The sequence below is a fragment of the Sturnira hondurensis genome, unplaced genomic scaffold, assembly GCF_014824575.4.
Source record: "Sturnira hondurensis isolate 20B ecotype Veracruz unplaced genomic scaffold, ASM1482457v3 Scaffold0020309, whole genome shotgun sequence".
NCBI classification, from domain to species: Eukaryota; Metazoa; Chordata; class Mammalia; order Chiroptera; family Phyllostomidae; genus Sturnira; species Sturnira hondurensis.
Window position 1 is genome coordinate 1,151,207 of NW_028092940.1, and position 24,974 is coordinate 1,176,180.

At 52.5% G+C, this 24,974-nt stretch overlaps 1 pseudogene; it reads right to left on the bottom strand.

The window, feature by feature from the left end:
- Nucleotides 1–24,583: 24,583 nt before the first annotated feature.
- Nucleotides 24,584–24,701, bottom strand: LOC118975549 (uncharacterized; annotated as a pseudogene).
- Between the last annotated feature and the right edge of the window lie 273 nt (nt 24,702–24,974).

A 24,974-nucleotide genomic window follows, 5' to 3' on the forward strand; every position in this document is an offset into this window, starting at 1 on the left:
ACAGACTCTCTGCTCCCCTGGGAAGTCATTCCTGGTGTTCTCCCCTCACGCGAGGTGAGCTCGCCTTCATTTGCGCCCCCGAAGCCCCTCACACGCACCATGCGTCCCAGTCACTGGCACACATCTCTCTCTCTCCTACTTGCCCCTGCTGCTGGAGAGCAGAATGTGTATGTCATTTGTCCGTGCTCCCTACGCCCTGGCCGCCCTGCCTTACATCACAGAGCTGTCTCATAGATATTTCAACAGGGAAGGTAAGAGGGTGTATTGTGCACACGCACACACACAGGTGCACAATCAGTGCAAACAGAAGCGTTCCGCTTCATCTCCTGACACACACCCACCCAGAGGTCTGCACGCCGAGGCAGGCACGTGGCTGGGGTGGCTCTCCAGCAGTCCCATCAAGGGCCACCTCTGGTGGCCAGGCCGTGGCTCGAGAACAGAGGCAGTCCCAGGCCTCTGGCCCTTCACCGCTTCCACTAATGGAGTCTGACACTGTCCACCTCTTCTTCCCGAGGACTGGTCATCAGAGCGGCATTGTTCTTCCCATCCCCCCCCCCCCCCCCCCGCCGAAAGTTGGATGGGAACCATTCAAACACAGAATATGCCCTTCAGGAAGGAGTCTGCATCGTAGAGGACAAAATAAGAAGCATCCCGTCCAATCAAGATGATGATATATCGACTTAAGTAAACTCAACCACTCTTAGAACTACATGTGGAAACATTGAACAAGTGCATCGGTGTGCAACCAGGTGCGTGGAGTCTGCAGTGCTGTGAACGTCAACTTCGCCAAGGGGGTAGATATTGAGTGTTATCACCTCAGAAGCAAAAGAAAGGAAGGAAAAGTGTGCTAGTGAGCTCCACTGTGGTATTTCACAGTGCATACTGTCAGATCATCAGGTCGTACATCTGAAATGCACACAGTTTTAGTCGATCGATTATGCCTCAGTGCAGCTGGGAGAAGTCCCACAGTATAAAGGGAACTCTGTCCCAGAAACTGAATGTGTAAAGCCCTGAACTTCAAGACAAGAGGACGACACCACTGATTGTTCCTTTAACAGAGGTGTTCTGAAGACCTGCTTTTGGGGTGCATTTGAATGATCGCAGGTGTTCAAAGCTGCAGGGACCCCAACGGATATCTGCTTTCACACTTGCATCTTACAAATGCATTGCAGGGGCCGTTTTTCAGGCCTAATCCGGGACTCTCGGGCCCTTTGGGAGAAAAACACAGCGCAAAGCAGATGGACGGCACTGCCGTATCCAGGGCTGACTCCAGGCGGACCCTCGGCCAGACGGGGTGACTCGGCAACCTCCCACTTCCCTGGGCTCACCACCCGCCTTGGCCCCTGCCCAGCGCCCCGCAATCCCTTCTCTTGCTCCTCCCCTCCGCTGCCCCGCCCGCCCCCAACTCATTCTTCAGGGCCGACCTTGTCTTTGACCTTGTCTTCACTCGACAAACATTCCTGGAGCCCGGACTCTGTCCCAGGCCCAGTGCCAGACCCGGCCCTCAGAGCAGGGCATCAGGCGAAGGTCCCAGACTGGAAGAGGCTCCTGGTCTGTTGCTGGCCCCGCAGACAGCCCTTCGAAAGACAGGCAGGCAGAGGTGTTTTAAAAAGCTGGTGGTAAAAGGTAATTAGGGAGAGTGATGTGACGGGGTTGGGGGGCTATTTTGCCTTAGGTGGTCCTTTTAAGTTTTTCTTTTTAATTGATTTGAGAAAGAGAGAGCAAGGTGGCAGGGAGAGACATCAATTTGTTGTTCCACTGACTGACGCATTCATTGGCTGTTTCTGGTATGTGCCTTGACCAGGGATAGAACCCACCACCTTGAATATGAGGATGACTCTCCAAGCCACTGGGTGACCCAGCCACAGCCTGCAACAGGTGGTCTGAATCGGCCTCTGGGAAGATGTGACGGCTCATCGAGTTCTGATGAACGAAGGGTCTGCTCGCTCCAAGTTCGAGGGAGGAACGTCGGGGCCTGGCAAGTGAGAGGAAAGCCATGCGTGCCCGCAGCACTAAGCACTGTAACCCCGGGTCTGAGGTTCGGACTTGACCCTAAGTGGGGCTGGGAGCTACGGGATGTCTTGGTGGGACTGTGACAAACCTTGATTTTTTTAAAAAAAATATTTTATTTATTTATTTTCAGAGAGGGGAAGGGAAGGAGAGAGGGAGAGAAATATCAATGTGTGGTTGCCTCTCATGTGTCCCCCATCAGGAACTGGCCTGCAACCCAGGCATGTGCCCTGACTGGGAATCGAACCGTGATCCTCTGCTTCACAGGCCCGCGCTCAATCCACTGAGCTACACCAGCCAGGGCTAAACCTTGATTTATACTTTGAAAAGGCGACTTGCTGTTGTGCGGCCCGAGGACTGCAGAAAGGTGGCCGAGGAAGCAGGGAGGGCGGTCAGGGCCAAGGCGATCACCTGTCCAGCAAGAGGTGGGGCTCTCACCTGCCTTTTCTCGTCACTTCGGGGACTCTGGGAAGGGGTCCCTTCCCTCCCTTGCTTTCTCCATCCTCACCTCCCATTTCCTACTTAAGCTCCTGAAGTGTGGGTTTACTCCCCAGAATGCACTGCAACTGCTCCTGTTAAGGATGTCACCACCACCCTGCCTGGGTGGCTCAGTGGGTTGGAGCATCGTCCCCTGCACCCAAAGGTCTTGGGTTCGATTCCCGGTTAGGGCACATATGGGAGGCAACCCACGGATGGTTCTCTCTGACATCCATGTTTCTCGCTCTCTCCCCTGCTCTCTCATATCAGTCAATGAGTCCTGTCCTCAGTGAGAATGAACAAAACAGAATGACATCACCGTGTCGTTGCCAAAGGTTACCTGTTTCCCCCACCGGACAGGCACTGCTGGTCCCTCCCGCTGACCACCCTGCCCCCGGGACCCTGCCCGTCCCGCCCAGTCCTCCGGCCGGGCCTCCGGGCCTCCTCTCCCTGGAACTGCCCCCTGCACGTCGGCCTTGCCCACATGTCTCGTGCCTCCTCTTCTCCCTGCGCGACGGACTCCGTCCTGAGGCCGTTGACTATTTATTATCTGTGTGCTAGCAGCGCTACAAAAAACAACCACCCAAACTAAAAGACCACCAGTTAGAAATCCTTGCAATAGAAAATAAATACGGCCCTGGCTGGTGTAGCTCAGTGGATTGAGCGCGGGCCTGCGAACCATAGGATCGCGGTTCGATTCCCAGTCAGGGCACATGCCTGGGTTGCAGGCTGGTTCCTTGCAGGCCAACTACCAGCAGGGGACGCACGAAAGGCAACCATACATTGATGTTTCTCTCCCTCTCTCCTTCCCCTCTAAAGATAAATAAATAAATAAATAAATAATAAAAGAAAGAAAATAAATACGAATTTAGCATTTAAGAAGGGAGTGGACAGGGCTGAAGAGTGAATCGGTGCCCTGGGTCACTAACTGCATGGACACATTCTCTCAGATGCCAGCGTGAAATAAACACAAGTGGGCACCTTACCCGGGAGGTAAGAACCACGGGAGACAGGGAAGTTCTGACAGCCCTGTAGTGGGAATTCCAGAAGGAGACAATGAAGAGGTGAGAATGAAAGAAATAAAGACCAGCGGTGTCAAACTCATGTTCACCGGGGACCGCGTCAGCCTCTCGGTTGCCCTCAAAGGACCGAATGTAACATTAGGACTGTGTGAATGTAACTGCTGCTTCACTAGGGGCAAGGAGCCTGGTGCTGCTGCCAGGCAGAAACAAGGTGCCAGGCTGGATTGGGGTCTTGTGTTTGTCACCTGTGCCATAGACGGCTCAGAACATACATTCTCATTTCAAAGAGCCCACTGAGTCTTAAGAAGAATAAAAACAAACAGAAACCTTTACACCCAGACACCTGGTAGTTGGGAACAAAGAAAAACCCGGAAGCTCCTGGAAGGCAGGGGCGAGGGTCAGCCTGGCCAATTCTCATTGGCCGCTGGGCCTGCAACAGAAAGGACATTGCCCCTGACCTTCCGATTCTATCTCAGCCCGTCTCCCAGGAAAATAAAGACATTTTGGGACCTGCCCCAGATGAGACGCTTTACGACCTACAGACCCTTGCAGAAGGAGTGAATGGAGACAGCACATTCTCCAAGAAGGAGATGCGAATCTTGGAAGGGACGAGGGTTGTAGGAAACTGATGTGTGCAGAGAAATTAGCACGGGGCGTTTTACGGAACAAGCCTGGGTGGGTCATTGTTCCGAAGTTCCAGAGTTAAGATCTGGGATCAGAAGGAAACAGGGGTGGGCAGAGGTCGGGCAGCATCCCCAGAGTCCAAGCTTCAAGCCACCTCCTCAAAGACCCCTGCCCCCAAGTGTCTGGCACTGGGCCGGACACAAAGCCAGGGCTTAGCAATTGCCGGCTGCAAGAACGAGTGAATGGGCCAATGCATGGTTCTGTCGTGGGTCTCCCCTGAACACCAGTGTCTCCACGCTGTGAGATTTTCCACCTCCACGAATCCTCCTGGGTCTCTCCGGCCACGAGCTGGGGTATGGGCACCCAGGGCGGGTTTCACTGCTGTTCTAGGGGGCGGGTTTCACTGCTGTTCTAGAGAAAGTTTGGATTGTGCTTCTTCCAAAGGCTCCTGGGAAAATGGCCTCTGCCTGGCAGCTCTGCCCGCAGGCCTGAAGCCAAGAACCTCTGAACAAACGCCCTGCTGCTCAGTGAGAGTGGAAGAGGACACCCCGTGTCCGGAGAGCCTAAACTCGCTGTCTGCAGAGTGCCAGCTGGGACGCTCTTTCCCTGTGTTCCAGACCAGGTCCAGAGTCTGTTCTCTCTCTTTTTAGATTATTTATTTATTTATGTTTAGAGAGAGGGAAAGGGAGGAAGAGAGGGAGAGAAACAGTAATGTGTGGTTGCCTCCTGAGCTCCCCCTACTGGGGACCTGGCCCACAACCCAGGCAGGTGCCCTGACTGGGAATTGAACCAGCAACCCTTTAGTTCACAGGCCGGCGCCCAGTCCACTGAGCCACACCAGTTGGGGCTCAAAGCACCCTCTTTCACCAGCAGAAGCCACCTGTCTGACACGAGCCAGCAGGAGCTGCTGCCCAGGTAGCCTTCACTGGCAATGGAGGAACCAGACTTGGAGGTGGCCGGCCCCAGGACCTCCCCTTCCTGAAGACAGAACCTTCCACTGAACTGCAGGGTAGGCAACTCCTCCATTTTCTCTTCCAACGTGTCTTTAAAAACCAAACAGCAGCCCTGGCTGGTGTAGCTCAGTGGATTGAGCACGGGCTTGTAAACTAAGTGGTTGCTGGTTCGATTCCCAGGCAGGGTACCTGCCTGGGTTGCTGGTCAGGTCCCCAGTGGGGGAATGTGGGGGGCAACCACACAGTGATGTTTCTGTCCCTCTGTTTCTCCTTCCCTTCCCCTCTCTCTAAAAATGAATAAATAAAACCTTTATAAATAAATAAATAAAAATGAAACAACTGCCAGTTCCCAATGCGTTGGGTAAGCATTTACCCAATACACTTTACTGTACTGTTTAAGGTTACTAAATGTCTTGATTTTTAGGTTCAAATGGCTTGATGATCTGCGAATGCTTAGGTGGTTTTCCCCCATTTTACCTGAGTGCCTGGTGCTGTGTAAACCAGCCCAGCATCTGGAATGAGCTACAGTCTTGTTTTTTCAGCTCTGAGCTGCTGGCTGAAATAGCTGATGTGTTGGTGCAGCTGACGCTGGTGTGTCCGGCCATGGTTCTGCGATTCAGGAAGAGAAGGGACACACGACCCCCAAATCCGTCCCCCCAAACCCACCCCCGCTGACGTGAAAACCTGTGGGCCCCGATGGGGCTTCCCTGGCCAGCACAACTGCACAGGGTTCTCCCTGAGCTCCTGGGAGACCGGCTGCCCAGCCCAGGTCCCAGGCCCGACCCCCAAGGGGGGACCGAGTGTCAGGGGCTGCTGGCTTTCGGCCAGGGCTGTGGGTCCAGCCTGTCCCTGGACAGACACCTGGTGCCAGGGAGACCGAGCTGCAGACAGGAGAAGGGTCTGCGCTGAGTGCGAGGAAGCCGGGCATGCACGGACCAGCGTGACTTGAGCCTCTGCGTGCTTCTCCCCGCTATGTGGGCTGCACTGCAGGGGAGGGGGGGGGGCGCCGGGGAGCGCTTTTGTTGTTCTCGGTGGCCACAGGAGACTTTCCCAAGGTTTTACATGACCTTACAACGCGGCAGGAGTCCTAGAAGGCTCCAGCCTCCTCGAGGGGTCACCATGTCCCAAGTGCTGTGTTCTGGCTTTTAACATGTGCTCTCTCGTTCTCAAGTTAATAGGTCTGTGGGAGTTTTAGGTAAGAATGAGGGAACTGAAGTACCAGGTTAAGGGATTTATTGAGGCCACATGATTAGCAAGGGGAACAGCTTGGAGTTGACGGACCTGCTATATGGTTTTGAAGCCTGTCCTCATCTTTATTCTACTATATTCTTGTTTTAAAAAAATTTTTAAATTGGTGTGGCTCAGTGGGTTGAGTGCTGGCCTGTGAACCAAAGGGTCGCTGGTTCAATTCCCAGTCAGGGTGCATGCCTCAGTTGCAGGCCAGGCCCCCAGTAGGGGGCATGGGAGAGACAACGACAGGTTGTTTCTCTCCCTCTCTCCTTCCCTTCCCTTCTCTCTAGAAACAAATAAATAATCCCTTTTAAAAAAGAAAATACTAAAAAACCTTTAATTTTTTTAATTGATTTTTATACAGAGAGACAGAGACTGATATTGATTTGTTGTTCCACTTATTTATGCATCACTGGTTGCTTCTTGTCTGTGCTCTGACCGGGGATCAAACCCAAAACCTTGGTGTGTCGGAATGACACTCTAACGAACTGAGCTACTCGGCCGGGCTAATGCTGTCTCTTAATAGTGGAGAAAAAACACCTCATTCACCTCAGCAGTGGCGCCCAGATCCGCATTCCCGTGCCTAGTCTCTCCCCCTCCCCACTTACTCTGCTCTACAAACCAAGGCAGCTTAAATGGTCCTAAATCTTGCTCTAATCCCTTCACTGCCTACTCAGACACTCCCAGGTGCCCAAAGGATCAGAATAATGTCTAAACTCCCTCTGACGTCTGTGCCGCCTGTCAATCATTCCCGTGTTATGCACAGTCTCTCCCACTGCTGAGGAACGGCAGGCCTCCAGAGCGTAAACTAGTAGAGGAGGGATGCCAACTTCGTTGTGGTTTTTTTAAAAAGGATTTTATTTCTTTATTTTGAGGGAGAGGGGAAAGGAGAGAGGGAGAGAAACATTGATGTGAGAAAGATGCAACAATTGATGGCCCCCCATATGTCCCCAACTGAGGCTCTGGCCCCCAACCCAGGCCTGTGCCCTGACTGGGATTCGAACCGGCGACCCTTTGGTTCGCAGGCCAGCACTCTGTCCGCTGAGCCACACCAGCCGGGGGGGTGCCAACTCTGAATGACCCCATCTCAAACTTAGGATATTTTCAGCCTTCATGAAAGTAAAGCATTGAGGCAAGTGTTTTAAATGAAGACATTATCGATGACATTTTCAACATCTTAAATTACTAGCAGTGGCTAATGCACAATTACATTCTCTCCACCATCTGTTGCTTGCTAAAAACTTTCGCATCTCCTTCCAAAAAATGTTAATGAAGGGCTCGTGTAAACAAGTGGCCCCTCCCCCTCCCCGGCCACAGATATTTACACTGAGTGTTTCCCGCTGGTGCTCCAGGGGATTGTTCAGTGCGTTCTGAGTGGGAGGCGTGGGGGGGGCTCACAGGGAGAGCACGTTTGCTGCAAGGCCCCTCCTTGTTAAACCACAGGGACGAGGGAGTCAGTCCACACACTCGCATCTGCTCTGTTACGGTTCAGCGAGTTTTCTCGGTTGCTAAACCCTCTTGCCCATAATCAACCCACTAGCCTCGTGTTCACTAAAAGGCATTTTTATGAAGTCGCGGAAAAACTGCGTTGGGACTGAACACTGGGGCGCATTTCGGGGTGTCTTCTTGGTGCTCTGTGTGTGTGTGTTACCTTTCACCTTTTAAATGTTTGCCTGACTGAAGTGGAGGGCGGGGAACGTGATGTGCCCCCCTGACAGGGGTGTCATCTCCACCAGGGGCCCTGGTGGGGACAGGGGAAGTGGCCGGCTGGCCCTTGCTATCTCGGGGCCTCCTGCGTCGGGAGGACACATCTTGGGTCTCCTTCTGACTCCAGGCTCTAGGAGGCTGGTCCTCGCGGCCATGTCTCTGACTCCCTAGGCCTCAGGCTCCTCGTTCCTGATGTGACGGTCTGTCCAGGGGCTCTCGGGGGCCTTCTACAGATCTGAAAGCACGTGACCACAGAAAACCTATATTGGGAGCCCACTGAAATGCTGACTCGGCTGACCTCCGACCTCCCTCAGAGCTTCCTCCTTCGATGTCTTCCAGACCGCCTGGGACTTGCACAGAGGGAGAACAGAGTCCCTGTAAGCGGCCCCAGCAGGTGGTACGGAACACGGGGCACTCTGCCGTCCATACCGCTGTGCTCAGAGGCTCTTGGTCTTGGCTCGGTCCCCTCCCGCAAGTGGGAGTGACATGGGGTTTGCATGACTGGCAGAATGAAGTGCACATGGGGTCCCCTCTCCTTCTTTGACGACCCAGAGCAGCTTTGCCTGCCCTGGATGGCCGGTCCCCTGGTCCGGCAGGTCTCCCTCACGCTGGCCTGGAGCCTAGCTGCCTTCTCTCGCTAGCCAACTTTGGGACCTGGGCCTGGGGCCTTACCTCCCTCAGCCGCAAAACACAGAAACCACAGGCTCAGACTTTCAGAGGATCTAAAATTCAGTGGTTCCATGAGCCACTTGAGGACAAACAGAAAAACAGCCCAAGACAGCAAAGCTCCGCTTTCAGGCCCAGGAGGACCCTTGGACCCTCCCGCCCACCTCTGCCCTGCAGGCTCTAGCCCAGCCTCCCCGCAGGGTGGGTGCGCTGAAGACCTCGTCCCAGGCTGGGCCTGCGCACTCCCAGCCCCTGGGCCTAGGCTCCGTGTCAGTCACAAGAATCTGAAGCAAAGTCCCGGATTCTCCCTGCACAACCTCCACCTCATTCTTGCAAAAAGAAAGACAAATACTTATGTTCAGCTTCAGTTTACTCAGCGGAATGGTCCATTAACTACTCCATTTACAGAGCTACTCAGAAGCCTTTCTGGGTGCTGTCCTGGAGGCGGGGGCGGAGGCCTTATGCCAGGCTTGGAATGGGGGGCTCTCGCCCCAAACACTGGCCACTCTGAAGGGGCTTCAGCCTCTGTCCTCATTGCAGGAACCGCCTCAGGCCTGCCTCTCTTCCTCCATCGTCCGGTCGGCCGGCACTCAGCAGTGGCCAGCGTGTCTCTGTCATGGGGTTTTCTGCACACCCAACAGAGGGGTGACTGCAGGGAAGACCCCCCTGTGGCCCCTCCTCGCTCACAGTCCTGAAGGCGTCCCCTGCCCCAAGGAAACGCAGTGTCTCTGAAGAAGGGCCGCCTCAGTGGGACCCACCCGGCCTCGCTCTGCTTCTCTCTGCTTCACTGCCCGCTGGCACGCCCGGCTGCTGGCCTTCCTGCCCGCACGTTTCCGCTCTCTGTCCCTCTGCTGAGCCCCTTGCCCCGCCACACTCCCAAACACACACGGAACAAAGCCGCCACCCGAAGCCACAAGGCCTGGCAAAGGAAGCTTCCTCCCTAAGACCCCGGGACCTTTCGGAAGCTCTCTGACCGGCTGCCCAGCCCTGCCCATTCGACCACCATTCTCTGCTTGTTTCTGTGTGTCCCCCAGTCCCCCCCCCAGCACAGGAGCTGTCCTTAGTTACACTCATCAGGGCCGGGCCGCGCGAGGCTGGGGTTGCGGCGAGCCCTCCCTACGTGCAGGTCCACTGCACTAGAGATGCATAATTACGTATCTGTGGTTATACCCGCGTTCGGTGTGGAGAGCAGAGGCAAGGTCTTGATGCAGCGGCACCTGTCTGCACGGAGAAGACCGGCAGACGCTGAGGTTTTAGAGCAACGGTGGGTGACAAGACCCAGGCCCGAACCTCGCACCTCCTGGGTTTTACTGAGTCGGGGCTGCTCCCTAGAAAAATATGTGATGTTACCAGACGCCCAGGCCGGGGTGCTCCTGAACTTCTCAGGGGCCCCGGGGGAGAAAACCCCTCTCAACCCACCTGCAGGGGTCCGGATCGGATAACAATGGGGGGGGGGCAGCCAGCAGACTGCCTGCCCTGCACCTAGAGATCAGGAAAGGACGGCTGGCATTACTGCTGTTGTTGGCAGTGATGGGCGCGCTAGCAACTTTGGGGGTCTTCGTCCAGGGCGGCGCTGCTCCGGACTTGGGTGTTTGCAGCCTTGCCCTCTCCAGGACTCGCAGTCGGTTTGCCCTGAGGGCCCCACACCCTTCTGTTCCTGGGGGGGGTGCTTCTAGCTAGAGGACTGGCCTCAGGAGGCACCTACCTGCTGGGGGAAGCTTGGGGGGCGTAAGGGACTGGGCTAGCGCTGCCTGGGAGGGAAGGGTTTGAATCTCATCCTGTGCAGACCTCACTTTCACTGCTTGCGTGACCACACCTCTCCCTCCCTTCTTTGGATTGAGAACCATCCTCACTGACTTCATTCAAACCTGAACTTGGCCCCTTGGACAGAGGTTTTCTCTGCCTGGCACAGCGACAAGGCTGCTCTTTGCCCGACTCCCCAGATTCTACACGAGTGGGGGAGGGGGTCCGAGGAGAAGAAACGGTACTGCGTGGCTATCACACGGTTTCCCAAACTTGTCATCGAGGGAAAAAACTCGGGTGAAATGTACACAAAAACTCGGGTGAAATGACCCTTAGAGCACCTCAGTCTGGCAGGTGTGTGTGGAGAGCAAGCAGGTGGGTCCCTTTGTCTCCGTGGCTCTGCCAGTGTTCTGGGCAGATTGTATAACAAAGGGGTTGAAGTTGAAAAAAAAACCCATTGTATTCAATCTTCCGCCTTGCCAGCTAGTCCCCCCAGCACCCCCAACTTCTTAAGGTGTGGGCAGGGCAGGAGCCCCCCGGGGTTGCAGACGGCTCCGTCAGCTGGCCCCTCTCTGCGACCTTCCCCGTTTGGACAGTGGCAGTGGCTGCCCTGGGGAACGCCCAAGGGCTCGGAGGGGTCTATAGACGTCTTCAGGAGGCTGCAAGTCTCCCTCTCCTGGGGACTGGTGCCGCCCTTAAGCCAGGCAGTCCTTCTGGAAGGGTCTCCCCACCCCCCACCCCCACCCCCGGCCACTCCCTTCTTCTGGCTCATCCCCCATCACCTCCTGTAGGAGCTTCAGGCCGCCTGGCCTGTGAGGCCCAGGATCCATGCGGGGCTCCAGGTGTTATATGCAAATTGCGAGTGAAAGGAGTCCACAGAAACTGAGAGCAACTTGATGGTATATTTATTGGCCAAGTTTTAACCTGCGCAGGGGCGAACTTCCCAAATGAGACCGCAGTCCCGCGGCTACGCAGAGCCGCCAAAATGGAAGTCGCGCCTGGCTTACAGACTGTTGGGTTTTTATAAGAGCAGGCAAGCAAGCTGGGGANAGGCCCAGGATCCACGCGGGGCTCCAGGCAGGGAGACCACGCACTTCCCGCTCGTGTGGACAGACTTACGTTCTCCATAGCCCAGGCCATGCGTGTATGATCTTAACCTGTCCCCTTCTCCTTAGAAATGAAATGAGATCAGGCGACATGAAGTTGTCTTTCAAGCTAAAGTTTAAAACATGTCTTATGACAGGGAGGAAAACAGGAAGTATATCCTATATTTTCATGTCTGTATCTACGTACCCACACACCCCTCCATTTATTTACTCTGCAAGTATTTTCTACATGCAGGGAACCAAACCGGCTACCCAAAGAAAATGTCTAGCCCTGGCTGGGCGTCTCAGCCAACTGGAGCATCGTCCCGTTTACCAAAAAGGTTGCAAGTTCGATCCCTGGTCCGGGCGTGTACTGGGGGCAAAGGAATGATCTCTCTCTTTCACATCAACGCTCCCCCCCCTTTCTCTTTCTTTCTCTCTAAAATCAATGAACACATCAGCAGGGGAAGATTTAAAAACCTGTCTCAGGTGTTGCCCTGCTTTCAAGGAAGTTCCGGAAATTCTCCCCCGACCAAGGTGTTGGGAGGAGAATGGAGGGGAGGGAGCCTCGAAGAGGCCTTCACTGGCCAGGGCTAGAGGACCTGCTGATCAATTAAGCAATTAAGTATCGGCGAGCAAATGGCATCCAGTGGGAAAGCGTGGCTTCCCTTCCAAATGCTAATCACTGGCCCGTTCTGGAGCCGAGCCCGTGAGGGTGACTCCACGAAGGACCCAGACGCCTCGGTGCATAGACACGGCCAGGAGGCTGCCGGTCTCATCTGTACCAGGGCGCTTGCCAGTGTTACCCAGCGAGATTAATTAGAACTTTCAGAAGTGCAAGTCGGAGCCATCAAATATTAACATCCATGTCACTGGTGATGTCAGTGTCCAGGAATAGCCCAGGGCTGTCGGGTACGAAGCTTCCACTGGTGTTTGCAGGGGGGGGCTTTTCCACTGCTTTTTGGGGGCAGGCTCCCCAGGGGCCTGCTCGGTGACCCTGACCTTTGCCCCGCAGCACCCCCTGCCTCTGGTGTCCTTGCACCCTTCTCCCTCGCCCTGCCTACGCTTCCCAGAAAATGCAGCATCCCCTGCTGCGCCTGGCTGGCATCCAGGGCTGGGACACCAGCAGCCCCGTCTCCAGGAAAACTGCTCACGGTCCACGTGGCTCCTGCATCACTAACGTGACCTGTGACGCTCTGCTACCTGGGGGAGGAAGGTATTCGTCCCTTTTCTCCCCGCAGCTGCCGCCCCTGCGCTCTCTGTGAAAGTGACGTAGGTGACGGACCGGTCCATCCCTTACTTCTCTGCACAGTGTGTTCCCCACGCTCCCGTCCAGGCCTCACTGTGCATCTGGCCCGCAAACTCGTACCGGGAAGGGCCACGTCTGCTTTGGACGAACGGCAGGCCCGGGGTCAGGGACAGAGGCAGGGAGCAGCCTGGCTTCCGCTCACCAGTACAGTGTCACGGATGCACGTTGAGAGAAGTGTGCAGGGTCAGAACCACGGCACGTGAACCTGCTCTAGGAAGGCGTCTCCGCACGGCAGGCACTGGGACAGGGAGCCGACGCCCCTGCCTCACGGAGCACCAAGGGGAGAAGCAGGGCCCCAGGGACCGCCCACCAGTGCGCTGTCGCCTATGGGACTACAGCCCGTCGGTGCTGGCGGGAGCTCTGTGTGTCCTTCCCAGCTGCACAAATTCCCGCACTGAAGCGGGCCTCTCCCACCCCGAGTTGGAACTCAAATCCCCCTTCTCTCCGCCGGGCGTGTGGCAAGGCCGTGACTCGACAGTGACTGAGTGTGCAGATTCCGCTAATGCTGCTGGCGTGGTGACACCTGGTTGCTGAGGGCAGCAGCGGTGGCCAGCAAGGGTCCCAGATGTGGGAGGGGGAGCGTGTGGTGACGCCTGGGGGCAGCGGGTGCCTGGCACCGGCACCGGTTTCTCAGTAGAGGCTGGGCTGTGGGAAGGCTCTAGGGGAGGACGGCCACGGCCAGGGACCAGTATGACAGCAACCTGCAGGGCGAGCCACTGCTCCTAAACACACGGGGACCAGAAAGAACGAGATTACAAACCCGCAGTCGTAAACGTGGGCTGGAGGCATTTTCAAAGGGCCGGAGAGTTGCCGACTGCCCTGAGTGTGACCTCCAGCAACTGCAGTGGGGAGCTGCCCGGGCTCCGCAGCCTGGGCCCCCGCCGGTCCTCCCGGCCCCTGGGGGTCACGGGGTCACTGCAGGACTGCCCTCGCGGATGAGCAGGCTTGCCTGGACGACTCAGGGGGGCTGCTCTGAGCCCCCGCCACAGACACCCTTTCCCAGGGGCGGCTGCCCCACCTCTGCCTGATGGAGCTGGGAGACCCGTGACAGGCGCACAGACACCCAACACAGGCGGGCTCTCAGGCTGCTCCCTGGCCTCCATCGCCGCCTCTAAACCGCAAGTTCACGCACAGTCCAGCCTGCTCCTGACCAAGGTGGTTCTTGCACTTTTGTACTTTGCAACCCTCTAGAGTCCTTAACAACACAGCTGCCCCTCGGGGTCCTGCTGCAGCTTGCTTTTCTGTTGGAACAAAGCCCTCACAGCTTTGCCCAACCTCCTTTCCCTGGTCTTCCTGCTTGGGTTGGAAACCGTGGTCCGGGCGGGGCGGGGCAAGTCAGCCGAGACCCACACGAACGGGCCCATGGGTGTGAGCCCGGGTCCTCCCCTGGGGCGCCCAGGCCTCGACGCCTGCCTGCCCGCCTCCTCTGCACCTGCAAGTCCACTGGGACAGCCTGTCATTCCTGGACGAAGGTGCTGATTGCTCCTTGCCTCCTGTGGCCCAGCCGCCCGCCAACACCTCGGGGACTCAGTTTCCCCGTGAGCAAGGAGGTGGGTCCCTGAGCAGTTTCTGGATTCGCTCGTGGGGATTTCAGGGAAGACAAACACGAGCATTCTGACACACACAGGGGGCCCTGGGAGTTGTGAACGGAGCGTGACTATGAGCCTTCCCTCCAGGTCTGGAGGGAGCTGCGGAGGACCAGCAGCTCGGCCCGAGGTCCCCAGATGGGGACCCTCTTTGGGAGCTGCCTTCCAGGTGCTTCCTGATCCTCAGCATCCATCTGAATGTTCGGAGGTTCAGTGCCACTGAAATGGAAAAAAACCTGGAAATAACCTAAAAGTCCCCAAAAGGAGATAAGCAAAATTCATCACGGTACATTTAGAGAAGGGGAACCTGGGTATTAGCAGGTGGCAGAAACTGGGGGAACTGTCAAAAGCAAAATAGCCCTGGCTGGTGTAGCTCAGTGGATTGAGCGCGGGCCTGCGAAACAGAGGATCGCAGTTCGATTCCCAGTCAGGGCACATGCCTGGGTTGCAGGCCAGTTCCCGGCAGGGGACACACCAGAGGCAACCATACATTGATGTTTCTCTCCCTCTTTCCTTCCCCTCTGAAGATAAATAAAAAAATAAAATCTTTTTTAAAAAAAATTTTTTAAAAAAGCAAAATAGCTAGAAGGGATCATTTTATTATTTCCTATTATTTATTTCCTTACTATTATTATTTTTAGAAGACATAATTTTACATGGCTGCATAATGTTTGATTAGTTGATCAGAGCTTATTTATCCACTCTCCTATTTTTAAACAGGAAGGTGGTTTTCGGTCACATTTGCCGTTACCAATAACGACGTACCGATGGTTTCTGTGGGTACTTTTCTGCCACTGCAGAAGCTGACCCTGAGAGGCCGAGCAGGGAATTCCCAGGACAGGGAGATGGGTTTTAAGGATCTAGAACGATTTGCAAAGCGCTTCACCCAACGCTCATGCTTCCTCTTCTGCTCTAGTGCTTGATCGTTTAACTCCACGCTGTTATATGCAAATTGCGAGTGAAAGGAGTCCACAGAAACTGAGAGCAACTTGATGGTATATTTATTGGCCAAGTTTTAACCTGCGCAGGGGCGAACTTCCCAAATGAGACCGCAGTCCCGCGGCTACGCAGAGCCGCCAAAATGGAAGTCGCGCCTGGCTTACAGACTGTTGGGTTTTTATAAGAGCAGGCAAGCAAGCTGGGGATACAGAAGCAGATGTAGAGGTTAGCTATTGGCTCGATTGAACAAAGGCAGAGGTTTTGATTGGTGGGGGCTCTTGTTGGCGGGCAAACCTGAGTGGTGAGCAACTGTCATTAACGCCTTAAGATTAAGCAGGCTCTTTATCTCCATTCCCCAGTTCCTCTAACCTTCCTTGGCGCCTTAGGTTATTAGGGCAGTCTGGCACCTCTAACCTTCCTTGGCGCCTTAGGTTATTAGGGCAGTCTGGCAGCTCTTACACACGCCCCTCAACATCATTATCTACAGTTGACCGAAAAGGAGGCTCCACATTGTTTTAATCTATATTTCTGGATTGCCAGTTAGGCTGTTTTGTTTTACTTTTTTAAAAATATATTTTATTGATTATGCCATTACAGTTGTCCCATGTCCCCCCTTCACTCCCCTCCGCCCTGCACACCCCTCCCACCAGCATTCCCCCCTTTAGTTCATGTCCATGTGTCACAAGTTCTTTACATTCTGTATTTCCCATAGTATTCCTGCCCTCCCCCCATCTATTTTCTACTCACCATCTATGCTACTTATTCTCTGTACCTTCTCCCCCCTTCTCCTCCGCCCACTCCCCTGTTGCTAACCCTCCATGTGATCTTCATTTCTATGGTTCCACTCCTGATCTAGCTGTCCTCTTGGTTTGCTTTTGTTTTAGGTGTGGTTGTTAATAACTGTGAGTTTGCTGTCCTTTCACTGTTCATATTTTTCATCTTCTTTTTCTTATATAAGTCCCTTTAGCATTTCATATAATAAGGGCTTGGTGATGATGAACTCCTTGAACTTGACCTTATCTGAGAAGCACTTTATCTGTCCTTCCATTCTAAATGAAAGTTTTGCTGGATAAAGCAATCTTGGCTGTAGGTCTTTGGATTTCATGACTTGGAATACTTCTTTCCAGCCCCTTCTTGCCTGTAAGGTCTCTTTTGAGAAATCCGCTGACAGTCTGATGGGTACTCCTTTGTAGGTGACTGTCCCCTTATCCCTTGCTGCTTCTAGGATTCTCTCCTTCATTTTAGTCTTGGCTAATGTAATTATGATGTGCCTTGGTGTGTTCCTTCTTGGGTCCAACTTCTTTGGGACTCTCTGAGCTTCCTGGATTTCCTGGAAGTCTATTTCCTTTGCCAGACTGGGGAAGTTCTCCTTTATTATTTGTTCAAATAAGTTTTCCACTCGTGGCTGTTTCTTTCCCCCTTCTGGTACCCCTATAATCCGGATGTTGGAACGTTTAAAGATGTCCTGGAGGTTCCTAAGCCTCTCCTCATTTTTTTGAATTCTCATTTCTTCATTCCTTTCTGGTGGGATGTTTTGTTCTTCCTTCTGGTCCACTCCCTTGATTTGAGTCCCAGTTTCCTTTCCATCACTATTGGTTTCCATTTCCCTTCATTTCAATTAGTTTAGCCTTCATATGTTCCTCTAATTTGTGGCTAAAGTCAACCAATTTTGTGAGCATCCTGATCACCAGTGTTTTGAACTGTGCATCTGAAAGGCTGGCTATTTCTTGGTTACTTAGAATTATAGGCTCTGGGGCTTTGAGCTGTTCTTGAGTCATAATGTTTGGTCTGTTCCCACCTGTTACGCATGAGGGGCGGAGCCTTAGGTGTTCGTCAGGGCCGGGCGACCCAGTTGCTGGGTTGTCACGCGGGTCTGGCTGAGTGGTTTATTGTTGTTGGACTTCCGTACAGTTCAATTTTCACTGTTTTGGCTGCATTTTTGTTTCTAAAGCTTAGCTGTCTTAAATTTAGTTGTGGGAGGGGGCACAGTGTTTCCACCTACAGCTCCATCTTGGCTGGAAGTCTAGGCTATTTTTAACCATTTCAAAAATTATTAGTGTACTTTCTGAGAATTATCTATTTGCATATTAGACCCCCTTTTTTCCATTGAGTTTCAGCGTTTTCCCTATTAATGTACAAAAACTCTTAACCAGGGTCCTGGCCAATATGGCTCAGTTGGTTGAGCATCATCCCTCAAACTGAAAGGTCACCAGTTCGATTCCCAGTCAAGGCACACGTCTGGGTTGTAGGTTCGATCACCAGTCAAGGTGCATCCTGAACACTGTTTCTTTCTCACATCGATGTTTTTCTCCCTCTCTTTCCGTCCCTCTGAAAATCAAAAATAAAAAATCCCAATGGCATGCGTGTGCATCAGAGACGTTGTGAATGGATTATTTATAACAACAATGTATTTCTCAAACAGTGTGAAAATGATTTTAAATGATTTAAAATGTGTTCGACTTCTATGGTTGAGAGGTTAAACCTGAAGTAATCAATATCACAAATTTATGTTTTATGCGCTGATGTAAAAAATCTAATTTACTTATTTAGACCATGAAATTGTCAGTGATTTTTTTGTCTTTGGAAAATGACAGAGGTTTAGGCTAAGAAAGTGGTGTGAGTAAACGCGATACCCAAGACCTTCCAGTACCACATCAAAATTACAACTAAATTGCAGAAAAAACATCAGTCAGAACACCTGAAGTCCAGCTACACAGACGTCCTTTAAGAATGTAAAGAGGAAGCCACACTGGGATTGAAGAAAGAAAAAAAAAATTTGCAAAAACATCAAAAAGGTCCCTGCGTGCCCCGGCACACCACCGGATGACAGGCTTACAGGCGAATGCCATTTCAAAGGCCAGCGTCCGCGGGGCGGAGCCCCCGGGAGCGTGCGGAGCCCCCTGGGAGCGTGCGGGAGGCAGCAGGGCGGGGCAGCGGAGGGCCAGCGACAGAACCCAGAGGGGAAGGTCGTTTGGACAGCTCCGAAACCATGACTTCCGGTTCCGGTTCTGCGTTAGGCAACGCCAGAGAAGTCGGGTGGCTTCGAAGGACACAGGTCACTCCAGTGACGTTACTGCTCCAGAAAATGTGTTAACCACTTAGTACAGAGTGGTTTTCCGCTACGAAACACAAGCCAAACCAATATAGTCAGTAGAAAAACAAAATGTATAATTACTCTATCAAGAGAGCAAGGGAATAAAGAAAATTAGACGAATGCAGGAAAAAGCGGAAGGGGAAAAGCAAAACTATAAAAAGATAAACAGAAAATGTGATAATTACTAAAAATGAGACTAGCCATGTCAAGGACCATTAAAAACTCTAATGGGTGGAATTCCCTGAAAAAACAAAGAAACTCAGATTGCATTTAAAAAATGATAAGCTTTTTATAAGACATATATCTAAATGGAAAACATGAAGATATGAAAAAGCCGAGCAGCCATAAAAATTTAAATAGACTTAAATAAAAAATTGAACAGATGAAATTCTATTAAGATACAAAGAAACCTGGATTGCATTTAAAAAGTTATATGCTTTTTACACGAAGTCCACCCAAAGCCAAGTACCCCAGGAGAGTGGAGGATGAGGGATAAAGACGAGAAAAAATAAAAAAAGTTCGGCTTGTGATAGTGGTCAAGGCAACGAGCACTAACGAGAACAAAACAGATATTCACATTAATAAAAGATGTTCATTAAGCCCTGATTGGTGTGGCTCAGTGGGTTGTGTGTCCTCCTGCAAACTGAAAGTTGCTGGTTCGATTCCCAGTCAGGGCACATGCCTGGGTTGAGGACCAGGTCCCCAGGTCAGAGCATTCAAGAGACAACCAACTGATGTTTCTCTCCCTCTCTTTCTTTCTCCTTCCCCCCTCTCTCAAAGTAAATAAATAAAATCTTTAAAAATTGTTCATTAAGAAGATATAATAATTAATAGGACAAAAGGCCGCTTTTTTCAGGCCCTCTTTGCCAGAGCTGGCCAGACCCCATTATGCATGACTGACTCTCATTATTTTACAAGCCTTTATCCTCAGGACTGGAAAATTACTGGAAGTGCTCTGAAGGCACAGAGGCTTGGGGACTTATGAAACAGGATGGACCAGGATGTGGTCTGGTTGACCACAGGACCACTGGACCCTGCACCCGAAGATGACATGGAGACAGGCTGCAGCCTATACAAGACCAACTGTGACACCCTGCTCTAGGGCCACGCAACCTCCCAATGCAAGCTCGCAGCCCACCCCTCAGACCTGGTGCCCACCCAGCCCTGTCCCTCCCTTGGGGAAATAAAAACAACACTTTTCCTCTCTTTGTGAACTCTCTCACGGCCTGTGTCATCGACCACCCTAACAACAATAATGATTCCTTATGAGCTGAGCAACATAGCTTTAAAGTCATAAAGCAAAAACTGTTAGAAATAATAAAATTTGAAAAGGCAACGGCAAATAGAGTCATTAAATCTTCAAAAGAATGAAAGGGTCAAGTAAATTTTAAAATCTACTGTAACTCTGTATCAATAAATTTAAAAATATAAACTTGATTGTTTAAACAGTGTTTTAGGAAAACACGAATAGACCAGTGAGCATAGAAAAGAAGAAGATGAGCAAAAAGAAAAGGGCGTGAACAGCAGTGTGCTGTTCGCTGCGGAAGGGGACAGAGTGGCAATGGGACAAACACAAAAGAGATTAAATCAAAAAAGAGAAAAAGTGGGAAATGTAATCACGGATTTATCTCCCCCAAACAGTCCAAGCCAGTTTCATGTAGTAATGGATAAATTCCATCAAATTCCAAAAGGTTACAGATGGTATTTTTTTTGTTTTGTTTTGTTATTCAACTGTTCTAGATAATAGCGCATCCTAGAAGGTTGGTATAAACTTCACCACAAAACTGGACAAAGACACAAAAGGGAAAGTATCCATAAACAAAGATACAAAACACCAAGTGAAATATTAACAAATCAAACCCAGCAGTCAGTCCAAAGACTGGCGCGCACGGAGACAGTTGGAATCTGCAACCAACTGTAATGTACTCTATCGACAGAGAAGAGCAGAAAGAACCAGAGTATTTTAACAGAGGCAACAGCCAGCCCTGAGAAACTGTAATCTAGGAATAGACAAAGCTCCTTCACTTTGATGAAAAAACCCAACATGAGTTTCTGTTCAGAGACGCACAGTAAATAAAAAAAAAAGAAAAAGACATCTAGGAAAAACATACAGTGATAAAGGTAATGATAAGAGCCAACATTGACACAGGGGTTATTACTTGCCAGGAATTATGCCAAGCATTTCACATGAATTATTCAATTACGACAGACAGGTATTACTATTGCTACTGTTATTGTTCCGTTTTAGCAGGTGGGGGTGGAAGGGCCACGCGTGTGCTCGAAGGGCTCATGTCCACACTGGCCATTTGCTGTTTTGGGTTCTCCAGTGCCAGCACTTCTGGGACCCATGAACCGAGGCAGCTAATTAGCGTCCTCTGGCTTTGGAGCTAGCGGAGCGTGGGCCTTAGCCTTGGGTGTGGACAGCTTGAAGGACGTGGATCTGAAGTTCCCTGGGGCCGTCGGTGCTTCAGGCTCCCCGAAGAAACCCCAGCTCCAGGGGGATGGGACAACGGCACACAGAGATGGGCAGAGGTGGGAGGCAAGCGGAGAGAAGGTCCGGCCTGACTGCCAGGTCCCTGGCCGCACCCGTGCCTGAGTTGAGAGCTACTGCTGGACTCCAGTTCCCGGGGTCCGTGAGCCCTCCTCGTTCATGGGCTGAGAGGGACGGGTCATCTGACCCTGGGAATCCAATATCCATAATACATACATAAAGACCCCACCTACTGCTTGAGGATAAAAAAGATAAATCAGCAGTACAAAGAAATACCAGTAGGGGTTCATTCTGGACCTCCTGGCCACCGCAGACTGGGTCCCCTTTTTATCTGCTCCTCCCGAGGTCCCCCCACTGCTAGGACCACATGGGACATCCATGGCTCACCGTGGCCTGGGTGAGGAAACCCTCACCCTGGGACCACTTCCCCCTCACTACAGGGCTCTCTTATTTGGCTCCATGAAATAATCTTCCTTAAATACAGAGTCAGAAAAGGGGAGCAGTCGTTAATGGCATATTCCTTCTGAACTACTAGGAGCGGAGAAAGGATGTCCCCACGTTGACTTCTGGGAGCGCGTGGAGGGGTGCCTGGCCGGGAGCCGGTCATTAACTGGCTGCTTCTAGCGAAGTGCGCGCCCGCCCGCCCTCGAGGCCCGCCGTGCGCCCCGCCATGCGCCCCTAGCGACGCTGCGGCTCCTCCAGGCACAACTGTTCTCCCCTAGCGTGTGGCTTCTTGGGAACAGAACCAATCACAGATTTTATTTTATTCCATTTCTACAAATCAGCGGTGGGATGATGCTTCTTTGGTTTTGAAAATAAAAAGCATCTGGATGAGAGACTGATACAGAGCAGAGAAAGGACTGTCACCACCGAGCATGTGGCACTGACTGGGACGGGTGACAATTCAGTGCACAGGTCTATCAAAAACCTATTCTGTGCTGGGGAGTGCGAAGGATTCGAACTGCGGAGCCAACGGCCTTGCTCTCAAAAAGCTTTCAGTCTAGTTTGGGAGAGGATGTCTGGGTCACCGACAGAGAGGGTGGCGCTGATGCTGGGGGTGAGGGCGTAACCCACAGCGTGTCCTGGAAGTGGAGAGGCCAACGCGTACTTGGACAGCCGTTCCTTTGGGACAGGAAGGAGGAGGTTGGAGGCGAGTGCCCTGCCTCCCCACTACCCAGCTGCAGGATAATGACGCCAAATGAACTGGACACAGGTTCATTCTGTCTCTTTAGACACAATGCACGGACTACGAGTAATGACGATCAATCAGCAAGGGTTACCTACAACGCTCAGTCCCACTGAGGGAGCCAGGGCTCTGGGTGTGGGGCAGAAACTCTCAAAGACTAACAGAGATCATTTTAGCATTAAAAAAAAATTAGAACTGCAATAGACTGAAACACACTGAACAGATGAACATCGGTGAGTTCATACGATACTTGAAACATTTTTCATTGCTGTACTCTAGGTGGCTTAGGGGATCGACTCATTAATCTGACGTAAATCAAGGGACAGAACCAAACGCCCACCCCGCCTTCCAAAGGTGAGGGGAAGATTCTTCTCTGAGAAGCATCACGGCTAAGACGTGTCAAGGGAACGAAAACACGAAAACGCTGCCCTGTGTAACCAGGATAAAATCATGCGAGGCCCCGGGACCACTGCTGGTGAAACCGGCAGGTGGAACGCTGACTACGGGCCGGTGAGGCCGACACCATCTGGACCCAGGAGCCCGAGTTAACATCACTAAACTGGGCAGGTGGGCGGCTGGGACCCCCTGGAAGAGAAGCAAAACAAAGTCCGCGGCATCCTGTGTACCGCTCTCTTGAAAGGAGCCCAAGCTCTCATGAGGCTCCCAGGCGGACAGAAGGTGTGGGGGCCAGAGGAAGCAGCGACCAGCCCCACGAGGTCACACTGCCAGGTTCAGACTGCGAAACTGCAGGGACAGATGACCAGTCACACCCAGCCTCCCACGCAAACACACCCAGGGGCTCATCTGGGGGCAGTGGGAACCGCACACGCCTCGACGCTGGGCCACGCTAAGGAATTGTCACTAATTTTGTTGGGTGTAGCAACAGTTGTGGTTATATTTTTAAAATATCTTCAACTACATTAGATCCACACACTAAAGCCCGGATAAGGGACACTGTGCGTCTGAGGGTTGCTTTAATCCACTCCAGTGAAAAGAGAAGAAAACTGAGGAGGGTGCGTATCAGTAACAACAGCGGAACATGCAGACTAGACGTGTCCTTCTACTTTCGAGATTTTTGAGAATTTCCATCAAGGAACTCAGTTTCCGGTTCTCCTCCCAGAGGTCCTCCCGGGTCCTCCCCACTACCGGCTGCTCCCTCTCCCCCTGAAGTCCCTGCAGGTGAAGTGACGGGGCCTCCAGCCCAGCACACCCCAGCCAGGAGGCGCCCCGCTGCCGGGTCGCCAAGGGTTAACAGTCCCGGCGCGGCTCGGCCCCACAGCTGCCCGCAATTAGGCGAGCCTGCGGCCCTGCGGGGGCCTCCTGCCCACCCAATCGGGACTAATTGCTCACCAGCATCTGGGTCCCCATCGATGGGAACCGCAGGGCAGGGAGCAGGAGCGGCGGTGTTCTGGTGAGTGTGCAGGTCCCAGCTACGAAGTGGCGTTTAGGGGTGTTTCCCACGTGTCCCTGGCACCCCACCTGGCCACTGCCGCGGGAAAACCACCCTGCGACACACCCTTGTGCCCCTGAAGACAGCCTTCCTCTCCTGACTTTGGTGTGGGGCGGAAGGAGGCCTGCGGCATATGTCTTGGAGACACACCGTGTGTCCTGAAGCGGGGCAGAGGGCCTGGCAGACCCGGGAGGCCTCCGTAGGTGCAGTCGGAGCTGGGCCTGGGAGGCGGGGCAGCTGTTGGGGATTAAGCAGACCCGGATCACGGAGGGACTCCCTGGGCACAGAGAGGATGGCCGCTTTCACCAGGGAGCACCTTCGCAGAATGATGGGTTCTGAGAAGGGGGAGTATCTGGTCCTGGTCCTGGAGGACCCCTGCAGTCCACGCGGGTTCGAAGGCACAACAGGATCGAAGGGGGCTGTTTGTACTGCTCCTGGGGGGGGCAACATAGGGAGGGCCTTGCACACCCCACCCGACGCCACCACTAAATTACATGTTCTCATTTAGTTGAATTTTTGTTAGAACAAAACACACACACAGGGTTTTGAGTGTCAACCCACTCTGCAATTCAAGGGTACTCTAATGGAGTGCGTGGGCTGTGTTACTTGGGGAAATGCATTTCTGAGTTCCCTTTAGCTGTTTCAGCAGCAGGACGTGGCCACAGAGAAATCCCTGCTCGCCAGCCAATAAAGGTGCTTCCACAGATGGGACAGAGAGACCGAGACTGATTCAAGTTGTGGATATTTCTCCGGAAAGAGCATGCATTTTTATAAAAGGTTTTATTTATTGATTTTTGTACTTATTTTTAGAGAGGGGGAAGGGAGGGAGAGAAGCACCCATGTGAGAAAGAAACATCAATCGGTTGTCTCTCACTCGCACCCCAGGCCAGGACTGAATTTGCAACCTAGACGGGCGCCGTGACAGGGAATTGAACCCACGACTTTTCAAGTTGCAGGCCACCCAAGCAGCTGAGCCACACTGGTCAGGGCATATGCACTTTTAGAAAAAGTCATGTTTCTTCTTATATGTATCAAAATTCATACTGAACGGTAAGTTCTCTGGGTTGCAAAAGAGGATTTATTTTTCGCACCTGTATGTAGTCTTTGCCCACAAATTAAACAACCTGCATGTTTTTAAAAAAATTTTATTTATTTATTTTTTTAGATAGGGAAAGGGAGGGAGAAAGAGAGAAACATCCATGTGTGGTTGCCTCTTGTGTGGCCCCCTACTGGGGACCTGGCCTGCAACCCAGGCCTGTGCCCTGACTGGGAATCAAACTTGCGACCCTTTGGTTCGCAGCCCATGCTCAGTCCACTGAGCTACACCAGCCAGGCAACCTGCATCTTTTTCTAAGTGTTTGTGAAAACTGAACAAGAACCACATTGTTATTTTGCAACTTTG